At 44.5% G+C, this 24,196-nt stretch overlaps 37 non-coding genes and 1 pseudogene across 37 annotated transcripts in view; 12 read left to right on the top strand and 26 right to left on the bottom strand.

The window, feature by feature from the left end:
* Positions 1 to 7,246: 7,246 nt before the first annotated feature.
* On the bottom strand, positions 7,247 to 7,328 carry trnas-uga (transfer RNA serine (anticodon UGA)). The gene has a single exon. It is a non-coding gene; the product is annotated as a tRNA-Ser (tRNA).
* A 689-nt stretch (positions 7,329 to 8,017) lies between these two features.
* On the bottom strand, positions 8,018 to 8,099 carry trnas-uga (transfer RNA serine (anticodon UGA)). Its single transcript has one exon. It is a non-coding gene; the product is annotated as a tRNA-Ser (tRNA).
* A 304-nt stretch (positions 8,100 to 8,403) lies between these two features.
* Positions 8,404 to 8,485, bottom strand: trnas-uga (transfer RNA serine (anticodon UGA)). The gene has a single exon. It is a non-coding gene; the product is annotated as a tRNA-Ser (tRNA).
* A 302-nt stretch (positions 8,486 to 8,787) lies between these two features.
* On the bottom strand, positions 8,788 to 8,869 carry trnas-aga (transfer RNA serine (anticodon AGA)). The gene has a single exon. It is a non-coding gene; the product is annotated as a tRNA-Ser (tRNA).
* A 304-nt stretch (positions 8,870 to 9,173) lies between these two features.
* On the bottom strand, positions 9,174 to 9,255 carry trnas-uga (transfer RNA serine (anticodon UGA)). Its single transcript has one exon. It is a non-coding gene; the product is annotated as a tRNA-Ser (tRNA).
* Positions 9,256 to 9,945: 690 nt separating this feature from the next.
* Positions 9,946 to 10,027, bottom strand: trnas-uga (transfer RNA serine (anticodon UGA)). The gene has a single exon. It is a non-coding gene; the product is annotated as a tRNA-Ser (tRNA).
* A 304-nt stretch (positions 10,028 to 10,331) lies between these two features.
* On the bottom strand, positions 10,332 to 10,413 carry trnas-aga (transfer RNA serine (anticodon AGA)). The gene has a single exon. It is a non-coding gene; the product is annotated as a tRNA-Ser (tRNA).
* A 304-nt stretch (positions 10,414 to 10,717) lies between these two features.
* On the bottom strand, positions 10,718 to 10,799 carry trnas-uga (transfer RNA serine (anticodon UGA)). Its single transcript has one exon. It is a non-coding gene; the product is annotated as a tRNA-Ser (tRNA).
* Positions 10,800 to 11,489: 690 nt separating this feature from the next.
* trnas-uga (transfer RNA serine (anticodon UGA)) lies at positions 11,490 to 11,571 on the bottom strand. Its single transcript has one exon. It is a non-coding gene; the product is annotated as a tRNA-Ser (tRNA).
* Positions 11,572 to 11,875: 304 nt separating this feature from the next.
* Positions 11,876 to 11,957, bottom strand: trnas-aga (transfer RNA serine (anticodon AGA)). Its single transcript has one exon. It is a non-coding gene; the product is annotated as a tRNA-Ser (tRNA).
* A 304-nt stretch (positions 11,958 to 12,261) lies between these two features.
* trnas-uga (transfer RNA serine (anticodon UGA)) lies at positions 12,262 to 12,343 on the bottom strand. The gene has a single exon. It is a non-coding gene; the product is annotated as a tRNA-Ser (tRNA).
* Positions 12,344 to 12,645: 302 nt separating this feature from the next.
* Positions 12,646 to 12,727, bottom strand: trnas-aga (transfer RNA serine (anticodon AGA)). Its single transcript has one exon. It is a non-coding gene; the product is annotated as a tRNA-Ser (tRNA).
* A 298-nt stretch (positions 12,728 to 13,025) lies between these two features.
* Positions 13,026 to 13,107, bottom strand: trnas-uga (transfer RNA serine (anticodon UGA)). The gene has a single exon. It is a non-coding gene; the product is annotated as a tRNA-Ser (tRNA).
* A 304-nt stretch (positions 13,108 to 13,411) lies between these two features.
* trnas-uga (transfer RNA serine (anticodon UGA)) lies at positions 13,412 to 13,493 on the bottom strand. The gene has a single exon. It is a non-coding gene; the product is annotated as a tRNA-Ser (tRNA).
* Positions 13,494 to 13,843: 350 nt separating this feature from the next.
* Positions 13,844 to 13,962, bottom strand: LOC142392521 (5S ribosomal RNA). The gene has a single exon (XR_012771167.1). It is a non-coding gene; the product is annotated as a 5S ribosomal RNA (ribosomal RNA).
* Positions 13,963 to 14,316: 354 nt separating this feature from the next.
* On the top strand, positions 14,317 to 14,435 carry LOC142392221 (5S ribosomal RNA). The gene has a single exon (XR_012770884.1). It is a non-coding gene; the product is annotated as a 5S ribosomal RNA (ribosomal RNA).
* A 307-nt stretch (positions 14,436 to 14,742) lies between these two features.
* Positions 14,743 to 14,861, bottom strand: LOC142392520 (5S ribosomal RNA). Its single transcript, XR_012771166.1, has one exon. It is a non-coding gene; the product is annotated as a 5S ribosomal RNA (ribosomal RNA).
* Positions 14,862 to 15,215: 354 nt separating this feature from the next.
* Positions 15,216 to 15,334, top strand: LOC142392220 (5S ribosomal RNA). Its single transcript, XR_012770883.1, has one exon. It is a non-coding gene; the product is annotated as a 5S ribosomal RNA (ribosomal RNA).
* Positions 15,335 to 15,641: 307 nt separating this feature from the next.
* LOC142393300 (5S ribosomal RNA) lies at positions 15,642 to 15,760 on the bottom strand. Its single transcript, XR_012771911.1, has one exon. It is a non-coding gene; the product is annotated as a 5S ribosomal RNA (ribosomal RNA).
* Positions 15,761 to 16,114: 354 nt separating this feature from the next.
* On the top strand, positions 16,115 to 16,233 carry LOC142392218 (5S ribosomal RNA). Its single transcript, XR_012770881.1, has one exon. It is a non-coding gene; the product is annotated as a 5S ribosomal RNA (ribosomal RNA).
* Positions 16,234 to 16,534: 301 nt separating this feature from the next.
* Positions 16,535 to 16,653, bottom strand: LOC142392519 (5S ribosomal RNA). The gene has a single exon (XR_012771165.1). It is a non-coding gene; the product is annotated as a 5S ribosomal RNA (ribosomal RNA).
* Positions 16,654 to 17,007: 354 nt separating this feature from the next.
* On the top strand, positions 17,008 to 17,126 carry LOC142392217 (5S ribosomal RNA). Its single transcript, XR_012770880.1, has one exon. It is a non-coding gene; the product is annotated as a 5S ribosomal RNA (ribosomal RNA).
* Positions 17,127 to 17,433: 307 nt separating this feature from the next.
* LOC142392518 (5S ribosomal RNA) lies at positions 17,434 to 17,552 on the bottom strand. The gene has a single exon (XR_012771164.1). It is a non-coding gene; the product is annotated as a 5S ribosomal RNA (ribosomal RNA).
* Positions 17,553 to 17,906: 354 nt separating this feature from the next.
* Positions 17,907 to 18,025, top strand: LOC142392216 (5S ribosomal RNA). The gene has a single exon (XR_012770879.1). It is a non-coding gene; the product is annotated as a 5S ribosomal RNA (ribosomal RNA).
* Positions 18,026 to 18,332: 307 nt separating this feature from the next.
* On the bottom strand, positions 18,333 to 18,451 carry LOC142393262 (5S ribosomal RNA). The gene has a single exon (XR_012771875.1). It is a non-coding gene; the product is annotated as a 5S ribosomal RNA (ribosomal RNA).
* Positions 18,452 to 18,805: 354 nt separating this feature from the next.
* Positions 18,806 to 18,924, top strand: LOC142392215 (5S ribosomal RNA). Its single transcript, XR_012770878.1, has one exon. It is a non-coding gene; the product is annotated as a 5S ribosomal RNA (ribosomal RNA).
* A 307-nt stretch (positions 18,925 to 19,231) lies between these two features.
* Positions 19,232 to 19,350, bottom strand: LOC142392516 (5S ribosomal RNA). Its single transcript, XR_012771163.1, has one exon. It is a non-coding gene; the product is annotated as a 5S ribosomal RNA (ribosomal RNA).
* A 354-nt stretch (positions 19,351 to 19,704) lies between these two features.
* LOC142392214 (5S ribosomal RNA) lies at positions 19,705 to 19,823 on the top strand. Its single transcript, XR_012770877.1, has one exon. It is a non-coding gene; the product is annotated as a 5S ribosomal RNA (ribosomal RNA).
* A 307-nt stretch (positions 19,824 to 20,130) lies between these two features.
* LOC142393261 (5S ribosomal RNA) lies at positions 20,131 to 20,249 on the bottom strand. Its single transcript, XR_012771874.1, has one exon. It is a non-coding gene; the product is annotated as a 5S ribosomal RNA (ribosomal RNA).
* Positions 20,250 to 20,603: 354 nt separating this feature from the next.
* On the top strand, positions 20,604 to 20,722 carry LOC142392213 (5S ribosomal RNA). Its single transcript, XR_012770876.1, has one exon. It is a non-coding gene; the product is annotated as a 5S ribosomal RNA (ribosomal RNA).
* A 307-nt stretch (positions 20,723 to 21,029) lies between these two features.
* Positions 21,030 to 21,148, bottom strand: LOC142392515 (5S ribosomal RNA). Its single transcript, XR_012771162.1, has one exon. It is a non-coding gene; the product is annotated as a 5S ribosomal RNA (ribosomal RNA).
* A 354-nt stretch (positions 21,149 to 21,502) lies between these two features.
* LOC142393363 (5S ribosomal RNA) lies at positions 21,503 to 21,621 on the top strand. The gene has a single exon (XR_012771970.1). It is a non-coding gene; the product is annotated as a 5S ribosomal RNA (ribosomal RNA).
* Positions 21,622 to 21,928: 307 nt separating this feature from the next.
* LOC142393646 (5S ribosomal RNA) lies at positions 21,929 to 22,037 on the bottom strand (annotated as a pseudogene).
* Positions 22,038 to 22,391: 354 nt separating this feature from the next.
* Positions 22,392 to 22,510, top strand: LOC142393361 (5S ribosomal RNA). The gene has a single exon (XR_012771969.1). It is a non-coding gene; the product is annotated as a 5S ribosomal RNA (ribosomal RNA).
* A 307-nt stretch (positions 22,511 to 22,817) lies between these two features.
* Positions 22,818 to 22,936, bottom strand: LOC142392514 (5S ribosomal RNA). Its single transcript, XR_012771161.1, has one exon. It is a non-coding gene; the product is annotated as a 5S ribosomal RNA (ribosomal RNA).
* Positions 22,937 to 23,290: 354 nt separating this feature from the next.
* Positions 23,291 to 23,409, top strand: LOC142392212 (5S ribosomal RNA). Its single transcript, XR_012770875.1, has one exon. It is a non-coding gene; the product is annotated as a 5S ribosomal RNA (ribosomal RNA).
* Positions 23,410 to 23,716: 307 nt separating this feature from the next.
* LOC142392512 (5S ribosomal RNA) lies at positions 23,717 to 23,835 on the bottom strand. Its single transcript, XR_012771159.1, has one exon. It is a non-coding gene; the product is annotated as a 5S ribosomal RNA (ribosomal RNA).
* A 354-nt stretch (positions 23,836 to 24,189) lies between these two features.
* Positions 24,190 to 24,196, top strand: part of LOC142392211 (5S ribosomal RNA) — a 119-nt gene continuing 112 nt past the window's right edge. The window contains exon 1 of the ribosomal RNA XR_012770874.1: positions 24,190 to 24,196. This exon is cut by the window's right edge and continues 112 nt beyond it. This is a non-coding gene — a ribosomal RNA (5S ribosomal RNA).

Raw genomic sequence — 24,196 nt, 5'->3', positions numbered from 1 at the left:
AACTCCGTCTGTGTCTTTAGTCCGAACCTTAGTGCAGTGATTCAAATGGTACCATGTGTTGCTACCTTCCACTTGAACTGCCGTCGGCGTTGCTCGCACCACTGCGTACGGACCTTCTCGTCTTGGCTCAAGCCACTTCCTCCGGAACACTTTGATGTGCACCTGGTCGCCCGGCACCACTGGTCTCTCAACCGGCTGTTCGAGACTCACGTCTCTGGACTTTTCCTGTAGATAGATTGTTCTGTGGATTGCAGTCAGTTGCCTCATGTAAGCTTTCAACTCTGTTTGCAGCTGCTCGAGTGGGAACTGAGGTGCCGGCATGGGTCGACCCGTTAGCATTTATGCGGTGTTAGTGCGTGACTCTGTGAGTCTGCATCCGATAGCTCATTAGTGCAAACGGCAAAGCATCTAGTTAGTTTAGTTGAAGCACAGATTCAATTCAATTTCACTTTCCAGGTTCCATTGGTCCTCTCAACCATCCCTTGACTCTGTGGATGATAAACGGCCCCACAGCGCTGCTTGATTCGCAGCTGCTGCAGAATGCCTCTTGCACTTTTCTAAACAAACACTTAACCATTATTTGAGCTAATCTCTGATGGAATGATGAACAGATTAATCAATTCTCTTACCAAAAATTTTTTTACGACTATTTATCCAATATGTATGACCAATATCCTTGTGATGGCGCGACCTCTGGCTCCAGTAACACCATTGGTGCCAAAACAGCAAGCTGGCACTTTGATGCTACTTTCGCTGCTTCATCAGAAGCGATATTACCTTTACCAACCATTTTGTTACCTCTACGATTATTTGACACTGTATCACTGCAAATTTCCAATTTTCATGACTGCAATCAGCTCCTTCATTTGGACCTCATGTTGCACTGGACTTCCGTCTGACCTCCTGAACCCTCTCTGCTTCAAAACTGCTTCAAACAAATAGCAAATATCATGAGCATATGCAGAATCTGTGTACACATTCGTAACCTTACCTTACACCAGTCAACATGCTTCCGTTAGTGCCTTCAGTTCAGCCAACTCTGCCGAACATGGCCGTTCACACTTCTCAGCTTTCACCGTCACAAAGTTCTCCACCTTCCTGTTTCACAACTGCAAAACCTGCATGATCACCCAAATGATCTCACAACATGAACCATGCACAACATAAGTGACGTCAGCCTGCACAAGTGAAGTTGCTTCTTAGTCAGGTCTCCGTTTAATGTATCTCACAGCTTCTGACACACGCTCATGTGGTTCTCCTTCAAACTCACGTGGAATGACATCCGCAGGATCTGATGTAGTACACTTCTGTATTCTCACATCTGGACGTGTCAAAAGATGCACAACCTGCAAACATCCTGTCCGAGTCACAACATACCTACTCTGATTTATTAGTTCTGAAATCTTATGGTTTTTATTGGAGACATATAAGAAAAATGGCTTCTCATAGACTCGTGTTGGCCGTTTTGGATAACTTTTGCTAATTTCGTTTCAAATTTTCAAAGGCTAACTTAGCCTCGGTTGTCCTCTCCAGTTGTGCTTTCAACTTTTGATCTTTGGATTTTTCATGATTCCTTCCAGAGGAAGCGCATTTTATTGCATAATCCTCCCAAAAGAAGATCATACTTGTTGTATTTTAATCTTACTTATTTATTCATTAGTTATTTATTCATTTATTTTGGACATGGCGCTTTTCTTACTCCCTCCAAGTGGGATGGAGAGATATCAGTAATTCCCTATGGGCTAAATAGATACTCTAATTCAGACTATCAATGCTAAAATTTAAATTAGAAACTTTGTTCCGTTCAAATTTTAGAACTTCGTAATAGTGGCACATTTAAATTTTAAATTCAGAAACTTTGTTTTGTTCTGTTCTAGTAACAGTGACCTATTTACATTTAAGTTTTAGAAACTTAGTAATCGTGACACATTTAACTTAAAAACTTTGTTTTGTTTTGTAATAATGACACACCTGAGGGCGGTTTTTAAACCCTTTTGAGTACGTCCGATGTAAGTGTACTTCTTACCTCTATATGTCAATGTAAACCAATACTGGGATTCCTCTGCCAGAGGAACGCCTTGGACCTGCCGGGTCACTTGTTCCGCCCCCCAGGGACTGGCCACGGTCCTGCCGAACACTCGGGTTTCTCGGTGCTCTCGGACAGCTGTAAACAAAGTGTCCCCTCTCGCCACAGGCCCAACATGCCCCCGAGGACCTTCGTCCTCCAGGTGCACCTCTTCTTGACCTTTGACAGGGTCGACGATGGACTTGCCCCTGTAATGGCTGTTCAGCGGCCCCCGCTGTCATGGCCTCATTTCGTACTTCTTGCTTCGCTTGCAGTTCTTCTAACTGCAACCGTGCAAGTTCCCTTTGCATATCCTCCTCCTGCTCCTTCCGTTTCAGTTCTTTTCTGTATTTGTTTACTGCATGCACCACGTGGTCTCGGAATTGTCCATGTGACATTGAATTCAACCCCACCACATCCTCCAGCCTCCCCTGAACTGGGGCAGGCAGAGCCTCTTTGATGGAAACTCTGAACAATGTCACCCAAGCTGGGCTCTTCTCGATTTCTCCCTCAGACTCTTGTCTCCATTTCTTCAATTGTTGTGCAATGTACACAGCCGGACTCTCTGTTCCTGACAGTGGCTCCCCCTTTAATGCTTCGAGGTCCACTCCCACAGGAAACTCAGCTCGTAACGCTCTCCAGAGTGCAGCTCGATATGCATTAAAATCAGTTCCATCAGCTTGGTGGCTTAACATCCAGTCATTCTCACTGTGTCTCAAAATGCCCTCCATGGTAGAAGTTCCAAAACACAGTGCCCACACTGCCTTAATGTGTCCCACAGTCAACAGTTTATGTCTCTTGTTCAAAAGCTCTTATCCATCTACTTGCACCTGTGTGAATGTCCGGCAGTCTGGCAACCAGCCCCCCTAGGTCGAGCGTCTGCCACGGCACATACTGTCCCTGCGTCATTTCTATCAAACTCGGTGCTGACGCTGTTGGACTCTTATGTTCTTCAGAAGATGCCTTTTGAACTGGTGGTGCCAGTTCTGGTGATTTTTGATATTGTGGGAGCTGTCCCCCTGCCTGATCTGAATTACAGACGGCGCCTGGCTCAGGAGCTCCATGACTGCTTGATGTAGCTCTTTGTGGTTCTGGACGTTCATGAGATATTTTATGATTTTTTATTTCAGAATCTCCTTGTATGTTTACTGCTCCTGGCAGTGTTGGATATAGCTCTGCATTTTCAAAGAAATCTAAAACTTTTAATTCAAGCTCTCTCTTTTCCTGTCTCTTTTTGCTTTTGTCCTTTGGTTTGTAAGCTTTAATCCTTTGTTCCATAATCTTACAGGTAGTTACATTGAAAGTGCCACCTTTTGGCCAGGGTGAGACATTACTTTTTGTTCGTTTTTCCCATTTTAGAGATATCTTCTTAATATCTTTGGAATGTTCAGGATGTTTGGCGCTGATGATTATTGTTGGTGTTACATCCATTGTTTCACCTAGTTAGTTCCCTTCTATTGACTTTTGACTTTTTCTTTACTTATTTATTTTCTAAATTTTCCTTATTTATTATTCTTATTCCCCCCCTTTTTTTTTTTTTTTTGAAAGTCAATTTAAATTAACTAATTATTTAACTCTAATCACTGCTAATTTAATGCTCGGCTAAATTTAGCTTAGATGCAGCTAATTATTGGATTGGATATTGCAACTGCTACTGTTAAGGTTAGCCTATGTTAGCTTTGAAAGCTTATGCTCTCGGTTGTTTTTTTTTTTTTTAAATTAAACCAATGTTAATTCAATGTTAGGCTAATTTAGCTTTTTGACTTCTAGTTTGGAGTTAGGTTACTATTATTGCTAATGTTAATGTTTGCTAACCAATGCCAATATATGTTAGCTTCCTAGCTGTTGCTAATCAATGCTAACCTATTGCTAATTAAGATTTAAACCAATATTTGCCTTATTACTATTGCTAATCAATGCTAATTTTGTTTCTGATCAATGCTAATTATGGCTAACGAAATGCTAACAATGCTAACCAATGCTAACTATTGCTAATCAATGCTACTTATTGCTAACCAATACTAGCTTCCTTGTTGACCAATGCTACTCGAATGCTAATTATGCTACTCCATGCTAATTATCGCTAATCAATGTTAGTCATTGCTAGTCAATGCTAGTTATTGCTAATCAACACTAACTTTCTTGTTACCCAATGCTAATCACTGCTAAACAATGATAGTAATTGCTAATCAATACTACTTATTGCTAATCAATACGAGCTGTATTACCAATGCTACCCAATGTTAATTTATTGCTAATCGAAAGCTCAGTTAATGCTTACTCTGTTTGAAGTGACTCAGACTAAAGGCGTTGCCCCAACCTTTGCTCACATCCGGATGTTACCGATCCAATCCACACACAATGTCTCCCACCAATCCGGATGATCCAATGCACGTCACCGCTACGTCAATTCTGACCAATGAAATAAAAATATTTTTTGACCAATGAAATCCGGACACACCTCTAAATCTATCTCCAATGAAACACGTCTGAGACACGTAACTTCTAACCACTAAAATATGAACACACCTCTAAGCCCGCCTCCAATGAATCACGTGAATTCTAACCAATCAAATATGAACACATCACCACGTCTACTTCCCAGGCTGTTATTAACTCCTCCCAAACATAACAATTGAACCAGACATAACAATTGAACCACACCCCAACTCAAAATGGCGTTTGTTACACTTTTTGTGACAAGTTAAGAAAGAGGAAGAAATACAAACTTTCCAGCTGGACAGAGAAAAAAATACAAACCAAACAACACAGAAATAACAGCTGCACTATTCTTCACCTCAAAATGGCGTTTGTTAAGAAAGAGAAAGAAATACAACAGAACAGGGACAATACAAATCAAAAGATACAGAAACAATGCATAAGCGAAAAACTTTCTTTATCAGGAATGTCACATTCACGTCGAACGACGTGATGAATCAATGGCCTAAGGACAGAAACTCTCCCTTAGGAATTGCGAAACCAACATTTACTCGACTGATAACAACTCTGCAATTAGCACATTACCTAAAGAAAACTAATAATTATTACAGTTCAACCATAAAGTGCCCCTGGAAGACACAAGGAAAGAAAACGTGATCACACACGAACATTTGAAGCAGCAGAAAAATGTCAAGGACAGACCACGCGCCTACACACCAGCCGCGGGAGCGCGCAGCACTCTCTGTCTCCCCCTGAAATCCAAACACCTTCAACAAGTCCGTTGAAAATAGAACTTTAGAAACTTAACACCAATCACAGCAGTATTCAATAATTCAATAATAACAAGGTGCACTCAACCAACATACACAATCTTAAAGAAATCAACATTCAGCGTTTAAAAATCATAGCACATTACTGCAACAACTCCTTATCTTCCCAAGTTATTAATGTGGCGACTATAACAATTAAGCAAATTATAACAATGAAGCAAATTATAACAATGAAGCAAATCTGAGTTTAACTTAAAATACTACGAATACTCAAAAGTCAAGGGATGATATGAGTCAGAACCTTTTTTCTTTTCTTCTTTTTTTAGATTCACATAAAACAGCAGGATTTCACACACATTGACAGACAAACAGAGACCGGTCCCACACACTCACACCAAGTCAGTTGATCAAAGTCATGTCAGTCACCGTTCAAATCTTCACATTTTTAAATGATCAATTTCTTTCATTTAGACTTTTAATTTTTCAGGAGATGTTGGTGTCGGCAATATAGGGAATACAAAATGTGTTTTCCCTACAAGCCTTGTGATATGGTTTCTTGACCAATGCAACAAATGCTGACGTGTATTTATCAGCTTCGCTGTGACCTCTCAATAATAATCTCCTGTGGTCAATACATAAACGAATTTGAATTTTCTTCTCAAAATGTCTTTATACTGAGGTCTCGGATAACTCCAAAGAGTTCTAAGCAGATATAAAATGATATAAACATATATATTTAAAATGTGCCCGTATAGAACTGGAATTGACTTTTTCGGAGTTTTCTTGAACTGCTCTTTTGATTCCACCTTCAAACCTTTATGTTCGCAAGTCAATCAATTACCAGCATTCGTCTACTCCTTGACTAGTGAAAATAATTTTCACATATATTAATGACTAATGCGAACCATAGTCCCACGGTATTCCTACCCCCAATGCATTAAAGGTCGGCCGTTGGCTCTATGACATCACTATGAACGAGTGATTTCCACTCTGCCTGCTCTAAAAGCGTATCCACTATTCCAGTTTAAACTCATCGATTTATTTCCTGCCCGAGCATTAGCGACTAGTCTTTATCAACCACAAAAATACAACAACACAATAGCCCGACCAGCTGCTCACAGCTGTCTGCTTTACAACTCACATAAGCTGCTGTTCACCCAATTTTAATCTCAATTCAAACTGGCACCTCTTGGCCCAAAATTTCCCAAACAATTTCAGCAGCCCCCCTGCGCAGAAGTAACAATGGAAGAGCTTACCGTGTGCAAAATCCGTAATCTCTCCTGTGTTCTTTTAAATTTGGGGAAGCCGGAAGAAGCCGTCAGCTGTGCTCCACTAACCGAGACCAGTTGTAATGGTCTCGGTTAGTGTAATGGTCTAACTATCAACAATATTCATATGAACCAGTCAACAAGGTCCAGGATGTAACTAGGCCAGAAGTCATGGGCATGTCATGACATCCTTCTCCCACATAGTTCAAGGGAGGCAGGGGGGACTAGATTGCCCTCTGTTTTGTTTCATCAAATGGTCTAAGGAACTTGTGCTTCTTTCCAGGTTAACTTTTCGCAACCCTGAGTCAATAATGTTATCGTTGTCAGCAAGATTTGAACCTACGCGGGGAGACCCCAATGGATTTCTAATCCATCGCCTTAACCTCTCGGCCACAACAACGAGATATATGTATGTTCATCTTTGACATTCAACGGTTACAAATCATCATTTTCATGAAGGACTTCAACTCCTGAGACAGACCAAAGTTATGGCGATCAAGAAAAAGCTTTTTTGTGTGTTTGTTAGAAATGGTCAATCTTTCAAAATGGGTCAGAGGAAGGAGCTGTCTCTTCAGAGACCAATCTGTGCAGGAGTTCATGTGATCAACATGTGATCTGGCCTTTGTTTTGTTTAATCAAATGGTCCAAGGAACTTGTGCTTCTTTCCAGGTTAACTTTTAGCAACCCTGAGTCAGTAAAGTTATCGTTGTCGGCAGGATTTGAACCTACGCGGGGAGACCCCAATGGATTTCAAATCCATCGCCTTAACCTCTCGGCCACGACAACGACATACACTCGTGTTCACCTTTGACATTCAACGGTTACAAATCATCATTTTCATGAAGGACTTCAACTACTGAGACAGACCTAAGTTATGGCGATCAAGAAAAAGCTTTTTTGTTTGTTTGTTAGAAATGGTCAATCTTTCAAAATGGGTCAGAGGAAGGAGCTTTGTCTTTAGAGATCAATCTGTGCAGGAGTTCATGTGATCAACATGTGATCTGGCCTTTGTTTTGTTTAATCAAATGGTCCAAGGAACTTGTGCTTCTTTCCAGGTTAACTTTTCGCAACCCTGAGTCAATAATGTTATCGTTGTCGGCAAGACTCGAAGCTGTGCTGGGAGACCCCAATGGATTTCTAATCCATCGCCTTAACCTCTCGGCCACGACAACTACATACATGTATGTTCATCTTTGACATTCAACGGTTACAAATTATCATTTTCATGAAGGACTTCAACTCCTGAGACAGACCTAAGTTATGGCGATCAAGAAAAAGCTTATTTTTTGTTTGTTAGAAATGGTCAATCTTTCAAAAAGGGTCAGAGGAAGGAGCTGTATCTTCAGAGATCAATCTGTGCAGAAGTTCATGTGATAAACGACACGTCTGCCCTCTGTTTTGTTTCATCAAATGGTCTAAGGAACTTGTGCTTCTTTCCAGGTTAACTTTTCGCAACCCTGAGTCAATAATGTTATCGTTGTCGGCAGGATTTGAACCTACGCGGGGAGACCCCAATGGATTTCAAATCCATCGCCTTAATCTCTCGGCCACGACAACGACATACATGTATGTTCATCTTTGACATTCAACGGTTACAAATCATCATTTTCATGAAGGACTTCAACTCCTGAGACAGACCTAAGTTATGGCGATCAAGAAAAAGCTTTTTTGTTTGTTTGTTAGAAATGGTCAATCTTTCAAAAAGGGTCAGAGGAAGGAGCTGTATCTTCAGAGATCAATCTGTGCAGAAGTTCATGTGATAAACGACACGTCTGCCCTCTGTTTTGTTTCATCAAATGGTCTAAGGAACTTGTGCTTCTTTCCAGGTTAACTTTTCGCAACCCTGAGTCAATAATGTTATCGTTGTCGGCAGGATTTGAACCTACGCGGGGAGACCCCAATGGATTTCAAATCCATCGCCTTAACCTCTCGGCCACGACAACGACATACATGTATGTTCATCTTTGACATTCAACGGTTACAAATCATCATTTTCATGAAGGACTTCAACTCCTGAGACAGACCTAAGTTATGGCGATCAAGAAAAAGCTTTTTTGTTTGTTTGTTAGAAATGGTCAATCTTTCAAAATGGGTCAGAGGAAGGAGCTTTGTCTTTAGAGATCAATCTGTGCAGGAGTTCATGTGATCAACATGTGATCTGGCCTTTGTTTTGTTTAATCAAATGGTCCAAGGAACTTGTGCTTCTTTCCAGGTTAACTTTTTAACCCTGAGTCAATAATGTTATCGTTGTCGGCAGGACTCTAACCTGCGCGGGGAGACCCCAATGGATTTCTAATCCATCGCCTTAACCTCTCGGCCACGACAACGACATACATGTATGTTCATCTTTGACATTCAACGGTTACAAATCATCATTTTCATGAAGGACTTCAACTCCTGAGACAGACCTAAGTTATGGCGATCAAGAAAAAGCTTTTTTGTTTGTTTGTTAGAAATGGTCAATCTTTTAAAAAGCGTCAGAGGAAGGAGCTGTATCTTCAGAGATCAATCTGTGCAGAAGTTCATGTGATCAACATGTGATCTGGCCTTTTTTTTGTTTAATCAAATGGTCCAAGGAACTTGTGCTTCTTTCCAGGTTAAATTTTAGCAACCCTGAGTCAGTAAAGTTATCGTTGTCGGCAGGATTTGAATCTACGCGGGGAGACCCCAATGGATTTCAAATCCATCGCCTTAACCTCTCGGCCACGACAACGACATACATGTATGTTCACCTTTGACATTCAACGGTTACAAATCATCATTTTCATGAAGGACTTCAACTACTGAGACAGACCTAAGTTATGGCGATCAAGAAAAAGCTTTTTTGTTTGTTTGTTAGAAATGGTCAATCTTTCAAAATGGGTCAGAGGAAGGAGCTTTGTCTTTAGAGATCAATCTGTGCAGGAGTTCATGTGATCAACATGTGATCTGGCCTTTTTTTTGTTTAATCAAATGGTCCAAGGAACTTGTGCTTCTTTCCAGGTTAACTTTTCGCAACCCTGAGTCAATAATGTTATCGTTGTCGGCAGGACTCGAACCTGCGCAGGGAGACCCCAATGGATTTCTAATCCATGGCCTTAACCTCTCCGCCACAACAACGAGATATATGTATGTTCATCTTTGACATTCAACGGTTACAAATCATCATTTTCATGAAGGACTTCAACTCCTGAGACAGACCAAAGTTATGGCGATCAAGAAAAATCTTTTTTGTGTGTTTGTTAGAAATGGTCAATCTTTCAAAATGGGTCAGAGGAAGGAGCTGTCTCTTCAGAGACCAATCTGTGCAGGAGTTCATGTGATCAACATGTGATCTGGCCTTTGTTTTGTTTAATCAAATGGTCCAAGGAACTTGAGCTTCTTTCCAGGTTAACTTTTAGCAACCCTGAGTCAGTAAAGTTATCGTTGTCGGCAGGATTTGAATCTACGCGGGGAGACCCCAATGGATTTCAAATCCATCGCCTTAACCTCTCGGCCACGACAACGACATACACTCGTGTTCACCTTTGACATTCAACGGTTACAAATCATCATTTTCATGAAGGACTTCAACTACTGAGACAGACCTAAGTTATGGCGATCAAGAAAAAGCTTTTTTGTTTGTTTGTTAGAAATGGTCAATCTTTCAAAATGGGTCAGAGGAAGGAGCTTTGTCTTTAGAGATCAATCTGTGCAGGAGTTCATGTGATCAACATGTGATCTGGCCTTTGTTTTGTTTAATCAAATGGTCCAAGGAACTTGTGCTTCTTTCCAGGTTAAATTTTCGCAACCCTGAGTCAATAATGTTATCGTTGTCGGCAGGACTCGAACCTGCGCAGGGAGACCCCAATGGATTTCTAATCCATCGCCTTAACCTCTCGGCCACGACAACGACATACACTCGTGTTCATCTTTGACATTCAACGGTTACAAATCATCATTTTCATGAAGGACTTCAACTCCTGAGACAGACCTAAGTTATGGCGATCAAGAAAAAGCTTTTTTGTTTGTTAGTTAGAAATGGTCAATCTTTCAAAATGGGTCAGAGGAAGGAGCTGTGTCTTCAGAGATCAATCTGTGCAGGAGTTCATGTGATCAACATGTGATCTGGCCTTTGTTTTGTTTAATCAAATGGTCCAAGGAACTTGTGCTTCTTTCCAGGTTAACTTTTAGCAACCCTGAGTCAGTAAAGTTATCGTTGTCGGCAGGATTTGAACCTGCGCGGGGAGACCCCAATGGATTTCAAATCCATCGCCTTAACCTCTCGGCCACGACAACGACATACATGTATGTTCATCTTTGACATTCAACGGTTACAAATCATCATTTTTATGAAGGACTTCAACTCCTGAGACAGACCTAAGTTATGGCGATCAAGAAAAAGCTTTTTTGTTTGTTTGTTAGAAATGGTCAATCTTTCAAAATGGGTCAGAGGAAGGAGCTTTGTCTTTAGAGATCAATCTGTGCAGGAGTTCATGTGATCAACATGTGATCTGGCCTTTTTTTTGTTTAATCAAATGGTCCAAGGAACTTGTGCTTCTTTCCAGGTTAACTTTTCGCAACCCTGAGTCAATAATGTTATCGTTGTCGGCAGGACTCGAACCTGCGCAGGGAGACCCCAATGGATTTCTAATCCATGGCCTTAACCTCTCCGCCACAACAACGAGATATATGTATGTTCATCTTTGACATTCAACGGTTACAAATCATCATTTTCATGAAGGACTTCAACTCCTGAGACAGACCAAAGTTATGGCGATCAAGAAAAATCTTTTTTGTGTGTTTGTTAGAAATGGTCAATCTTTCAAAATGGGTCAGAGGAAGGAGCTGTCTCTTCAGAGACCAATCTGTGCAGGAGTTCATGTGATCAACATGTGATCTGGCCTTTGTTTTGTTTAATCAAATGGTCCAAGGAACTTGAGCTTCTTTCCAGGTTAACTTTTAGCAACCCTGAGTCAGTAAAGTTATCGTTGTCGGCAGGATTTGAATCTACGCGGGGAGACCCCAATGGATTTCAAATCCATCGCCTTAACCTCTCGGCCACGACAACGACATACACTCGTGTTCACCTTTGACATTCAACGGTTACAAATCATCATTTTCATGAAGGACTTCAACTACTGAGACAGACCTAAGTTATGGCGATCAAGAAAAAGCTTTTTTGTTTGTTTGTTAGAAATGGTCAATCTTTCAAAATGGGTCAGAGGAAGGAGCTTTGTCTTTAGAGATCAATCTGTGCAGGAGTTCATGTGATCAACATGTGATCTGGCCTTTGTTTTGTTTAATCAAATGGTCCAAGGAACTTGTGCTTCTTTCCAGGTTAAATTTTCGCAACCCTGAGTCAATAATGTTATCGTTGTCGGCAGGACTCGAACCTGCGCAGGGAGACCCCAATGGATTTCTAATCCATCGCCTTAACCTCTCGGCCACGACAACGACATACACTCGTGTTCATCTTTGACATTCAACGGTTACAAATCATCATTTTCATGAAGGACTTCAACTCCTGAGACAGACCTAAGTTATGGCGATCAAGAAAAAGCTTTTTTGTTTGTTAGTTAGAAATGGTCAATCTTTCAAAATGGGTCAGAGGAAGGAGCTGTGTCTTCAGAGATCAATCTGTGCAGGAGTTCATGTGATCAACATGTGATCTGGCCTTTGTTTTGTTTAATCAAATGGTCCAAGGAACTTGTGCTTCTTTCCAGGTTAACTTTTAGCAACCCTGAGTCAGTAAAGTTATCGTTGTCGGCAGGATTTGAACCTGCGCGGGGAGACCCCAATGGATTTCAAATCCATCGCCTTAACCTCTCGGCCACGACAACGACATACATGTATGTTCATCTTTGACATTCAACGGTTACAAATCATCATTTTTATGAAGGACTTCAACTCCTGAGACAGACCTAAGTTATGGCGATCAAGAAAAAGCTTTTTTGTTTGTTTGTTAGAAATGGTCAATCTTTCAAAAAGGGTCAGAGGAAGGAGGTGTATCTTCAGAGATCAATCTGTGCAGAAGTTCATGTGATCAACATGTGATCTGGCCTTTGTTTTGTTTAATCAAATGGTCCAAGGAACTTGTGCTTCTTTCCAGGTTAACTTTTTAACCCTGAGTCAATAATGTTATCGTTGTCGGCAGGACTCGAACCTGCGCTGGGAGACCCCAATGGATTTCTAATCCATCGCCTTAACCTCTCGGCCACGACAACGACATACACTCGTGTTCACCTTTGACATTCAACGGTTACAAATCATCATTTTCATGAAGGACTTCAACTACTGAGACAGACCTAAGTTATGGCGATCAAGAAAAAGCTTTTTTGTTTGTTTGTTAGAAATGGTCAATCTTTCAAAATGGGTCAGAGGAAGGAGCTGTGTCTTTAGAGATCAATCTGTGCAGGAATTCATGTGATCAACATGTGATCTGGCCTTTGTTTTGTTTAATCAAATGGTCCAAGGAACTTGTGCTTCTTTCCAGGTTAACTTTTCGCAACCCTGAGTCAATAATGTTATCGGCAGGACCTGAACCTACGCGGGGAGACCCCAATGGATTTCAAATCCATCGCCTTAACCTCTCGGCAACGACAACGACATACACTCGTGTTCACCTTTGACATTCAACGGTTACAAATCATCCTTTTCATGAAGGACTTAAACTCCTGAGACAGACCTAAGTTAAGGCGATCAAGAAAAAGCTTTTTTGTTTGTTTGTTAGAAATGGTCAATCTTTCAAAATGGGTCAGAGGAAGGAGCTGTGTCTTCAGAGATCAATCTGTGCAGGAGTTCATGTGATCAACATGTGATCTGGCCTTTGTTTTGTTTAATCAAATGGTCCAAGGAACTTGTGCTTCTTTCCAGGTTAACTTTTAGCAACCCTGAGTCAGTAAAGTTATCGTTGTCGGCAGGATTTGAACCTACGCAGGGAGACCGCAATGGATTTCAAATCCATCGCCTTAACCTCTCGGCCACGACAACGAGATACATGTCAGAACAAGGAGCTGTATCTTCAGAGATCAATTTGTGCAGAAGATCAAGTGATAAACGAAACGTCTGCCCTCTGTTTTGTTTCATCAAATGGTCTAAGGAACTTGTGCTTCTTTCCAGGTTAACTTTTAGCAACCTGAGTCAGTAAGCCAACAATGGCCTGCTGGGACATCTCAGCAGATCCAGGATCAGCAACATGGAGACTGAGAGCCAAACAGAAACAGAGGTGTCTGCCAACCAATCAGCAGCAGCCCAAGCTGGTTAACTTCCTGGTGTCTGTGTCTGTGTGGCACACGGTGATGGTCAGATGTTACATGCAGGCCGCAGAGAGAAGAGAAAAAAGCTTACAGCACCTGGTATTCCCAAGCGGTCTCCCATCCAAGTACTAACCAGGCCCGACCCTGCTTGGCTTCCGAGATCGGACGAGATCGGGCGTGTTCAGGGCAGTGTGGCCGTAAGCCACAGTCCCTGTGACAAATATATGTTATATAGGTGCTGGAACCATACGTTTCCCCTATTTTTACCAGAGAGCTGGCTTGAGAGGCTGCTGTTGAGCCTGCACGTTGACTTCCCTGATGTGATTGTTCTCTGCAGCTGAAAATGGGACTCTCAGATAACTGTCTGTCAAGCTCCTCTGTTCCCTGTGTGTAGTTTTGTGTCCGTTGTCATATAGAGAAACCAGGGAAGCTCAATCCCACGACATGCTCATAAACTGCGTCTTCTCTAAACAGTATAGTTCTATTTTAGAAGTCGGAATACAATAACAGATTCTGTTTCAGAATCTATAAAAAGCTGGTTTGTGACTCCATTGCTGGCTTACGGCCACACCACCCTGAACACGCCTGATCTCGTCCGATCTCAGAAGCCAAGCAGAGTTGGGCCTGGTTAGTACTTGGATGGGAGACCGCCTGGGAATACCAGGTGCTGTAAGCCTTTTGGCTTCTCCAGGCGCATGCAGTTTGGCTACGTCAAATGCAAAAGTAGTCCCTGTTTGACTTTTTGGAACTTGTCCTTTCTCAGGACAAAGTTAAATGTATGAGGATCAAAGCCAACAATGGCCTGCTGGGACATCTCAGCAGATCCAGGATCAGCAACATGGAGACTGAGAGCCAAACAGAAACAGAGGTGTCTGCCAACCAATCAGCAGCAGCCCAAGCTGGTTAACTTCCTGGTGTCTGTGTCTGTGTGGCACACGGTGATGGTCAGATGTTACATGCAGGCCGCAGAGAGAAGAGAAAAAAGCTTACAGCACCTGGTATTCCCAAGCGGTCTCCCATCCAAGTACTAACCAGGCCCGACCCTGCTTGGCTTCCGAGATCGGACGAGATCGGGCGTGTTCAGGGCAGTGTGGCCGTAAGCCACAGTCCCTGTGACAAATATATGTTATATAGGTGCTGGAACCATACGTTTCCCCTATTTTTACCAGAGAGCTGGCTTGAGAGGCTGCTGTTGAGCCTGCACGTTGACTTCCCTGATGTGATTGTTCTCTGCAGCTGAAAATGGGACTCTCAGATAACTGTCTGTCAAGCTCCTCTGTTCCCTGTGTGTAGTTTTGTGTCCGTTGTCATATAGAGAAACCAGGGAAGCTCAATCCCACGACATGCTCATAAACTGCGTCTTCTCTAAACAGTATAGTTCTATTTTAGAAGTCGGAATACAATAACAGATTCTGTTTCAGAATCTATAAAAAGCTGGTTTGTGACTCCATTGCTGGCTTACGGCCACACCACCCTGAACACGCCTGATCTCGTCCGATCTCAGAAGCCAAGCAGAGTTGGGCCTGGTTAGTACTTGGATGGGAGACCGCCTGGGAATACCAGGTGCTGTAAGCCTTTTGGCTTCTCCAGGCGCATGCAGTTTGGCTACGTCAAATGCAAAAGTAGTCCCTGTTTGACTTTTTGGAACTTGTCCTTTCTCAGGACAAAGTTAAATGTATGAGGATCAAAGCCAACAATGGCCTGCAGGGACATCTCAGCAGATCCAGGATCAGCAACATGGAGACTGAGAGCCAAACAGAAACAAAGGTGTCTGCCAACCAATCAGCAGCAGCCCAAGCTGGTTAACTTCCTGGTGTCTGTGTCTGTGTGGCACACGGTGATGGTCAGATGTTACATGCAGGCCGCAGAGAGAAGAGAAAAAAGCTTACAGCACCTGGTATTCCCAAGCGGTCTCCCATCCAAGTACTAACCAGGCCCGACCCTGCTTGGCTTCTGAGATCGGACGAGATCGGGCGTGTTCAGGGCAGTGTGGCCGTAAGCCACAGTCCCTGTGACAAATATATGTTATATAGGTGCTGGAACCATACGTTTCCCCTATTTTTACCAGAGAGCTGGCTTGAGAGGCTGCTGTTGAGCCTGCACGTTGACTTCCCTGATGTGATTGTTCTCTGCAGCTGAAAATGGGACTCTCAGATAACTGTCTGTCAAGCTCCTCTGTTCCCTGTGTGTAGTTTTGTGTCCGTTGTCATATAGAGAAACCAGGGAAGCTCAATCCCACGACATGCTCATAAACTGCGTCTTCTCTAAACAGTATAGTTCTATTTTAGAAGTCGGAATACAATAACAGATTCTGTTTCAGAATCTATAAAAAGCTGGTTTGTGACTCCATTGCTGGCTTACGGCCACACCACCCTGAACACGCCTGATCTCGTCCGATCTCAGAAGCCAAGCAGAGTTGGGCCTGGTTAGTACTTGGATGGGAGACCGCCTGGGAATACCAGGTGCTGTAAGCCTTTTGGCTTCTCCAGGCGCATGCAGTTTGGCTACGTCAAATGCAAAAGTAGTCCCTGTTTGACTTTTTGGAACTTGTCCTTTCTCAGGACAAAGTTAAATGTATGAGGATCAAAGCCAACAATGGCCTGCTGGGACATCTCAGCAGATCCAGGATCAGCAACATGGAGACTGAGAGCCAAACAGAAACAGAGGTGTCTGCCAACCAATCAGCAGCAGCCCAAGCTGGTTAACTTCCTGGTGTCTGTGTGGCACACGGTGATGGTCAGATGTTACATGCAGGCCGCAGAGAGAAGAGAAAAAAGCTTACAGCACCTGGTATTCCCAAGCGGTCTCCCATCCAAGTACTAACCAGGCCCGACCCTGCTTGGCTTCCGAGATCGGACGAGATCGGGCGTGTTCAGGGCAGTGTGGCCGTAAGCCACAGTCCCTGTGACAAATATATGTTATATAGGTGCTGGAACCATACGTTTCCCCTATTTTTACCAGAGAGCTGGCTTGAGAGGCTGCTGTTGAGCCTGCACGTTGACTTCCCTGATGTGATTGTTCTCTGCAGCTGAAAATGGGACTCTCAGATAACTGTCTGTCAAGCTCCTCTGTTCCCTGTGTGTAGTTTTGTGTCCGTTGTCATATAGAGAAACCAGGGAAGCTCAATCCCACGACATGCTCATAAACTGCGTCTTCTCTAAACAGTATAGTTCTATTTTAGAAGTCGGAATACAATAACAGATTCTGTTTCAGAATCTATAAAAAGCTGGTTTGTGACTCCATTGCTGGCTTACGGCCACACCACCCTGAACACGCCTGATCTCGTCCGATCTCAGAAGCCAAGCAGAGTTGGGCCTGGTTAGTACTTGGATGGGAGACCGCCTGGGAATACCAGGTGCTGTAAGCCTTTTGGCTTCTCCAGGCGCATGCAGTTTGGCTACGTCAAATGCAAAAGTAGTCCCTGTTTGACTTTTTGGAACTTGTCCTTTCTCAGGACAAAGTTAAATGTATGAGGATCAAAGCCAACAATGGCCTGCTGGGACATCTCAGCAGATCCAGGATCAGCAACATGGAGACTGAGAGCCAAACAGAAACAGAGGTGTCTGCCAACCAATCAGCAGCAGCCCAAGCTGGTTAACTTCCTGGTGTCTGTGTCTGTGTGGCACACGGTGATGGTCAGATGTTACATGCAGGCCGCAGAGAGAAGAGAAAAAAGCTTACAGCACCTGGTATTCCCAAGCGGTCTCCCATCCAAGTACTAACCAGGCCCGACCCTGCTTGGCTTCCGAGATCGGACGAGATCGGGCGTGTTCAGGGCAGTGTGGCCGTAAGCCACAGTCCCTGTGACAAATATATGTTATATAGGTGCTGGAACCATACGTTTCCCCTATTTTTACCAGAGAGCTGGCTTGAGAGGCTGCTGTTGAGCCTGCACGTTGACTTCCCTGATGTGATTGTTCTCTGCAGCTGAAAATGGGACTCTCAGATAACTGTCTGTCAAGCTCCTCTGTTCCCTGTGTGTAGTTTTGTGTCCGTTGTCATATAGAGAAACCAGGGAAGCTCAATCCCACGACATGCTCATAAACTGCGTCTTCTCTAAACAGTATAGTTCTATTTTAGAAGTCGGAATACAATAACAGATTCTGTTTCAGAATCTATAAAAAGCTGGTTTGTGACTCCATTGCTGGCTTACGGCCACACCACCCTGAACACGCCTGATCTCGTCCGATCTCAGAAGCCAAGCAGAGTTGGGCCTGGTTAGTACTTGGATGGGAGACCGCCTGGGAATACCAGGTGCTGTAAGCCTTTTGGCTTCTCCAGGCGCATGCAGTTTGGCTACGTCAAATGCAAAAGTAGTCCCTGTTTGACTTTTTGGAACTTGTCCTTTCTCAGGACAAAGTTAAATGTATGAGGATCAAAGCCAACAATGGCCTGCTGGGACATCTCAGCAGATCCAGGATCAGCAACATGGAGACTGAGAGCCAAACAGAAACAGAGGTGTCTGCCAACCAATCAGCAGCAGCCCAAGCTGGTTAACTTCCTGGTGTCTGTGTCTGTGTGGCACACGGTGATGGTCAGATGTTACATGCAGGCCGCAGAGAGAAGAGAAAAAAGCTTACAGCACCTGGTATTCCCAAGCGGTCTCCCATCCAAGTACTAACCAGGCCCGATCCTGCTTGGCTTCCGAGATCGGACGAGATCGGGCGTGTTCAGGGCAGTGTGGCCGTAAGCCACAGTCCCTGTGACAAATATATGTTATATAGGTGCTGGAACCATACGTTTCCCCTATTTTTACCAGAGAGCTGGCTTGAGAGGCTGCTGTTGAGCCTGCACGTTGACTTCCCTGATGTGATTGTTCTCTGCAGCTGAAAATGGGACTCTCAGATAACTGTCTGTCAAGCTCCTCTGTTCCCTGTGTGTAGTTTTGTGTCCGTTGTCATATAGAGAAACCAGGGAAGCTCAATCCCACGACATGCTCATAAACTGCGTCTTCTCTAAACAGTATAGTTCTATTTTAGAAGTCGGAATACAATAACAGATTCTGTTTCAGAATCTATAAAAAGCTGGTTTGTGACTCCATTGCTGGCTTACGGCCACACCACCCTGAACACGCCTGATCTCGTCCGATCTCAGAAGCCAAGCAGAGTTGGGCCTGGTTAGTACTTGGATGGGAGACCGCCTGGGAATACCAGGTGCTGTAAGCCTTTTGGCTTCTCCAGGCGCATGCAGTTTGGCTACGTCAAATGCAAAAGTAGTCCCTGTTTGACTTTTTGGAACTTGTCCTTTCTCAGGACAAAGTTAAATGTATGAGGATCAAAGCCAACAATGGCCTGCTGGGACATCTCAGCAGATCCAGGATCAGCAACATGGAGACTGAGAGCCAAACAGAAACAGAGGTGTCTGCCAACCAATCAGCAGCAGCCCAAGCTGGTTAACTTCCTGGTGTCTGTGTCTGTGTGGCACACGGTGATGGTCAGATGTTACATGCAGGCCGCAGAGAGAAGAGAAAAAAGCTTACAGCACCTGGTATTCCCAAGCGGTCTCCCATCCAAGTACTAACCAGGCCCGACCCTGCTTGGCTTCCGAGATCGGACGAGATCGGGCGTGTTCAGGGCAGTGTGGCCGTAAGCCACAGTCCCTGTGACAAATATATGTTATATAGGTGCTGGAACCATACGTTTCCCCTATTTTTACCAGAGAGCTGGCTTGAGAGGCTGCTGTTGAGCCTGCACGTTGACTTCCCTGATGTGATTGTTCTCTGCAGCTGAAAATGGGACTCTCAGATAACTGTCTGTCAAGCTCCTCTGTTCCCTGTGTGTAGTTTTGTGTCCGTTGTCATATAGAGAAACCAGGGAAGCTCAATCCCACGACATGCTCATAAACTGCGTCTTCTCTAAACAGTATAGTTCTATTTTAGAAGTCGGAATACAATAACAGATTCTGTTTCAGAATCTATAAAAAGCTGGTTTGTGACTCCATTGCTGGCTTACGGCCACACCACCCTGAACACGCCTGATCTCGTCCGATCTCAGAAGCCAAGCAGAGTTGGGCCTGGTTAGTACTTGGATGGGAGACCGCCTGGGAATACCAGGTGCTGTAAGCCTTTTGGCTTCTCCAGGCGCATGCAGTTTGGCTACGTCAAATGCAAAAGTAGTCCCTGTTTGACTTTTTGGAACTTGTCCTTTCTCAGGACAAAGTTAAATGTATGAGGATCAAAGCCAACAATGGCCTGCTGGGACATCTCAGCAGATCCAGGATCAGCAACATGGAGACTGAGAGCCAAACAGAAACAGAGGTGTCTGCCAACCAATCAGCAGCAGCCCAAGCTGGTTAACTTCCTGGTGTCTGTGTCTGTGTGGCACACGGTGATGGTCAGATGTTACATGCAGGCCGCAGAGAGAAGAGAAAAAAGCTTACAGCACCTGGTATTCCCAAGCGGTCTCCCATCCAAGTACTAACCAGGCCCGATCCTGCTTGGCTTCCGAGATCGGACGAGATCGGGCGTGTTCAGGGCAGTGTGGCCGTAAGCCACAGTCCCTGTGACAAATATATGTTATATAGGTGCTGGAACCATACGTTTCCCCTATTTTTACCAGAGAGCTGGCTTGAGAGGCTGCTGTTGAGCCTGCACGTTGACTTCCCTGATGTGATTGTTCTCTGCAGCTGAAAATGGGACTCTCAGATAACTGTCTGTCAAGCTCCTCTGTTCCCTGTGTGTAGTTTTGTGTCCGTTGTCATATAGAGAAACCAGGGAAGCTCAATCCCACGACATGCTCATAAACTGCGTCTTCTCTAAACAGTATAGTTCTATTTTAGAAGTCGGAATACAATAACAGATTCTGTTTCAGAATCTATAAAAAGCTGGTTTGTGACTCCATTGCTGGCTTACGGCCACACCACCCTGAACACGCCTGATCTCGTCCGATCTCAGAAGCCAAGCAGAGTTGGGCCTGGTTAGTACTTGGATGGGAGACCGCCTGGGAATACCAGGTGCTGTAAGCCTTTTGGCTTCTCCAGGCGCATGCAGTTTGGCTACGTCAAATGCAAAAGTAGTCCCTGTTTGACTTTTTGGAACTTGTCCTTTCTCAGGACAAAGTTAAATGTATGAGGATCAAAGCCAACAATGGCCTGCTGGGACATCTCAGCAGATCCAGGATCAGCAACATGGAGACTGAGAGCCAAACAGAAACAGAGGTGTCTGCCAACCAATCAGCAGCAGCCCAAGCTGGTTAACTTCCTGGTGTCTGTGTCTGTGTGGCACACGGTGATGGTCAGATGTTACATGCAGGCCGCAGAGAGAAGAGAAAAAAGCTTACAGCACCTGGTATTCCCAAGCGGTCTCCCATCCAAGTACTAACCAGGCCCGACCCTGCTTGGCTTCCGAGATCGGACGAGATCGGGCGTGTTCAGGGCAGTGTGGCCGTAAGCCACAGTCCCTGTGACAAATATATGTTATATAGGTGCTGGAACCATACGTTTCCCCTATTTTTACCAGAGAGCTGGCTTGAGAGGCTGCTGTTGAGCCTGCACGTTGACTTCCCTGATGTGATTGTTCTCTGCAGCTGAAAATGGGACTCTCAGATAACTGTCTGTCAAGCTCCTCTGTTCCCTGTGTGTAGTTTTGTGTCCGTTGTCATATAGAGAAACCAGGGAAGCTCAATCCCACGACATGCTCATAAACTGCGTCTTCTCTAAACAGTATAGTTCTATTTTAGAAGTCGGAATACAATAACAGATTCTGTTTCAGAATCTATAAAAAGCTGGTTTGTGACTCCATTGCTGGCTTACGGCCACACCACCCTGAACACGCCTGATCTCGTCCGATCTCAGAAGCCAAGCAGAGTTGGGCCTGGTTAGTACTTGGATGGGAGAACGCCTGGGAATACCAGGTGCTGTAAGCCTTTTGGCTTCTCCAGGCGCATGCAGTTTGGCTACGTCAAATGCAAAAGTAGTCCCTGTTTGACTTTTTGGAACTTGTCCTTTCTCAGGACAAAGTTAAATGTATGAGGATCAAAGCCAACAATGGCCTGCTGGGACATCTCAGCAGATCCAGGATCAGCAACATGGAGACTGAGAGCCAAACAGAAACAGAGGTGTCTGCCAACCAATCAGCAGCAGCCCAAGCTGGTTAACTTCCTGGTGTCTGTGTCTGTGTGGCACACGGTGATGGTCAGATGTTACATGCAGGCCGCAGAGAGAAGAGAAAAAAGCTTACAGCACCTGGTATTCCCAAGCGGTCTCCCATCCAAGTACTAACCAGGCCCGACCCTGCTTGGCTTCCGAGATCGGACGTGTTCAGGGCAGTGTGGCCGTAAGCCACAGTCCCTGTGACAAATATATGTTATATAGGTGCTGGAACCATACGTTTCCCCTATTTTTACCAGAGAGCTGGCTTGAGAGGCTGCTGTTGAGCCTGCACGTTGACTTCCCTGATGTGATTGTTCTCTGCAGCTGAAAATGGGACTCTCAGATAACTGTCTGTCAAGCTCCTCTGTTCCCTGTGTGTAGTTTTGTGTCCGTTGTCATATAGAGAAACCAGGGAAGCTCAATCCCACGACATGCTCATAAACTGCGTCTTCTCTAAACAGTATAGTTCTATTTTAGAAGTCGGAATACAATAACAGATTCTGTTTCAGAATCTATAAAAAGCTGGTTTGTGACTCCATTGCTGGCTTACGGCCACACCACCCTGAACACGCCTGATCTCGTCCGATCTCAGAAGCCAAGCAGAGTTGGGCCTGGTTAGTACTTGGATGGGAGAACGCCTGGGAATACCAGGTGCTGTAAGCCTTTTGGCTTCTCCAGGCGCATGCAGTTTGGCTACGTCAAATGCAAAAGTAGTCCCTGTTTGACTTTTTGGAACTTGTCCTTTCTCAGGACAAAGTTAAATGTATGAGGATCAAAGCCAACAATGGCCTGCTGGGACATCTCAGCAGATCCAGGATCAGCAACATGGAGACTGAGAGCCAAACAGAAACAGAGGTGTCTGCCAACCAATCAGCAGCAGCCCAAGCTGGTTAACTTCCTGGTGTCTGTGTCTGTGTGGCACACGGTGATGGTCAGATGTTACATGCAGGCCGCAGAGAGAAGAGAAAAAAGCTTACAGCACCTGGTATTCCCAAGCGGTCTCCCATCCAAGTACTAACCAGGCCCGACCCTGCTTGGCTTCCGAGATCGGACGAGATCGGGCGTGTTCAGGGCAGTGTGGCCGTAAGCCACAGTCCCTGTGACAAATATATGTTATATAGGTGCTGGAACCATACGTTTCCCCTATTTTTACCAGAGAGCTGGCTTGAGAGGCTGCTGTTGAGCCTGCACGTTGACTTCCCTGATGTGATTGTTCTCTGCAGCTGAAAATGGGACTCTCAGATAACTGTCTGTCAAGCTCCTCTGTTCCCTGTGTGTAGTTTTGTGTCCGTTGTCATATAGAGAAACCAGGGAAGCTCAATCCCACGACATGCTCATAAACTGCGTCTTCTCTAAACAGTATAGTTCTATTTTAGAAGTCGGAATACAATAACAGATTCTGTTTCAGAATCTATAAAAAGCTGGTTTGTGACTCCATTGCTGGCTTACGGCCACACCACCCTGAACACGCCTGATCTCGTCCGATCTCAGAAGCCAAGCAGAGTTGGGCCTGGTTAGTACTTGGATGGGAGACCGCCTGGGAATACCAGGTGCTGTAAGCCTTTTGGCTTCTCCAGGCGCATGCAGTTTGGCTACGTCAAATGCAAAAGTAGTCCCTGTTTGACTTTTTGGAACTTGTCCTTTCTCAGGACAAAGTTAAATGTATGAGGATCAAAGCCAACAATGGCCTGCTGGGACATCTCAGCAGATCCAGGGTCAGCAACATGGAGACTGAGAGCCAAACAGAAACAGAGGTGTCTGCCAACCAATCAGCAGCAGCCCAAGCTGGTTAACTTCCTGGTGTCTGTGTCTGTGTGGCACACGGTGATGGTCAGATGTTACATGCAGGCCGCAGAGAGAAGAGAAAAAAGCTTACAGCACCTGGTATTCCCAAGCGGTCTCCCATCCAAGTACTAACCAGGCCCGACCCTGCTTGGCTTCCGAGATCGGACGAGATCGGGCGTGTTCAGGGCAGTGTGGCCGTAAGCCACAGTCCCTGTGACAAATATATGTTATATAGGTGCTGGAACCATACGTTTCCCCTATTTTTACCAGAGAGCTGGCTTGAGAGGCTGCTGTTGAGCCTGCACGTTGACTTCCCTGATGTGATTGTTCTCTGCAGCTGAAAATGGGACTCTCAGATAACTGTCTGTCAAGCTCCTCTGTTCCCTGTGTGTAGTTTTGTGTCCGTTGTCATATAGAGAAACCAGGGAAGCTCAATCCCACGACATGCTCATAAACTGCGTCTTCTCTAAACAGTATAGTTCTATTTTAGAAGTCGGAATACAATAACAGATTCTGTTTCAGAATCTATAAAAAGCTGGTTTGTGACTCCATTGCTGGCTTACG

The sequence above is a fragment of the Odontesthes bonariensis genome, chromosome 11, assembly GCF_027942865.1.
Source record: "Odontesthes bonariensis isolate fOdoBon6 chromosome 11, fOdoBon6.hap1, whole genome shotgun sequence".
In the NCBI taxonomy this organism is placed as follows: domain Eukaryota; kingdom Metazoa; phylum Chordata; class Actinopteri; order Atheriniformes; family Atherinopsidae; genus Odontesthes; species Odontesthes bonariensis.
Note: the sequence above shows the minus strand (reverse complement) of the source record. Positions and strands in the feature narration are given on the sequence as shown.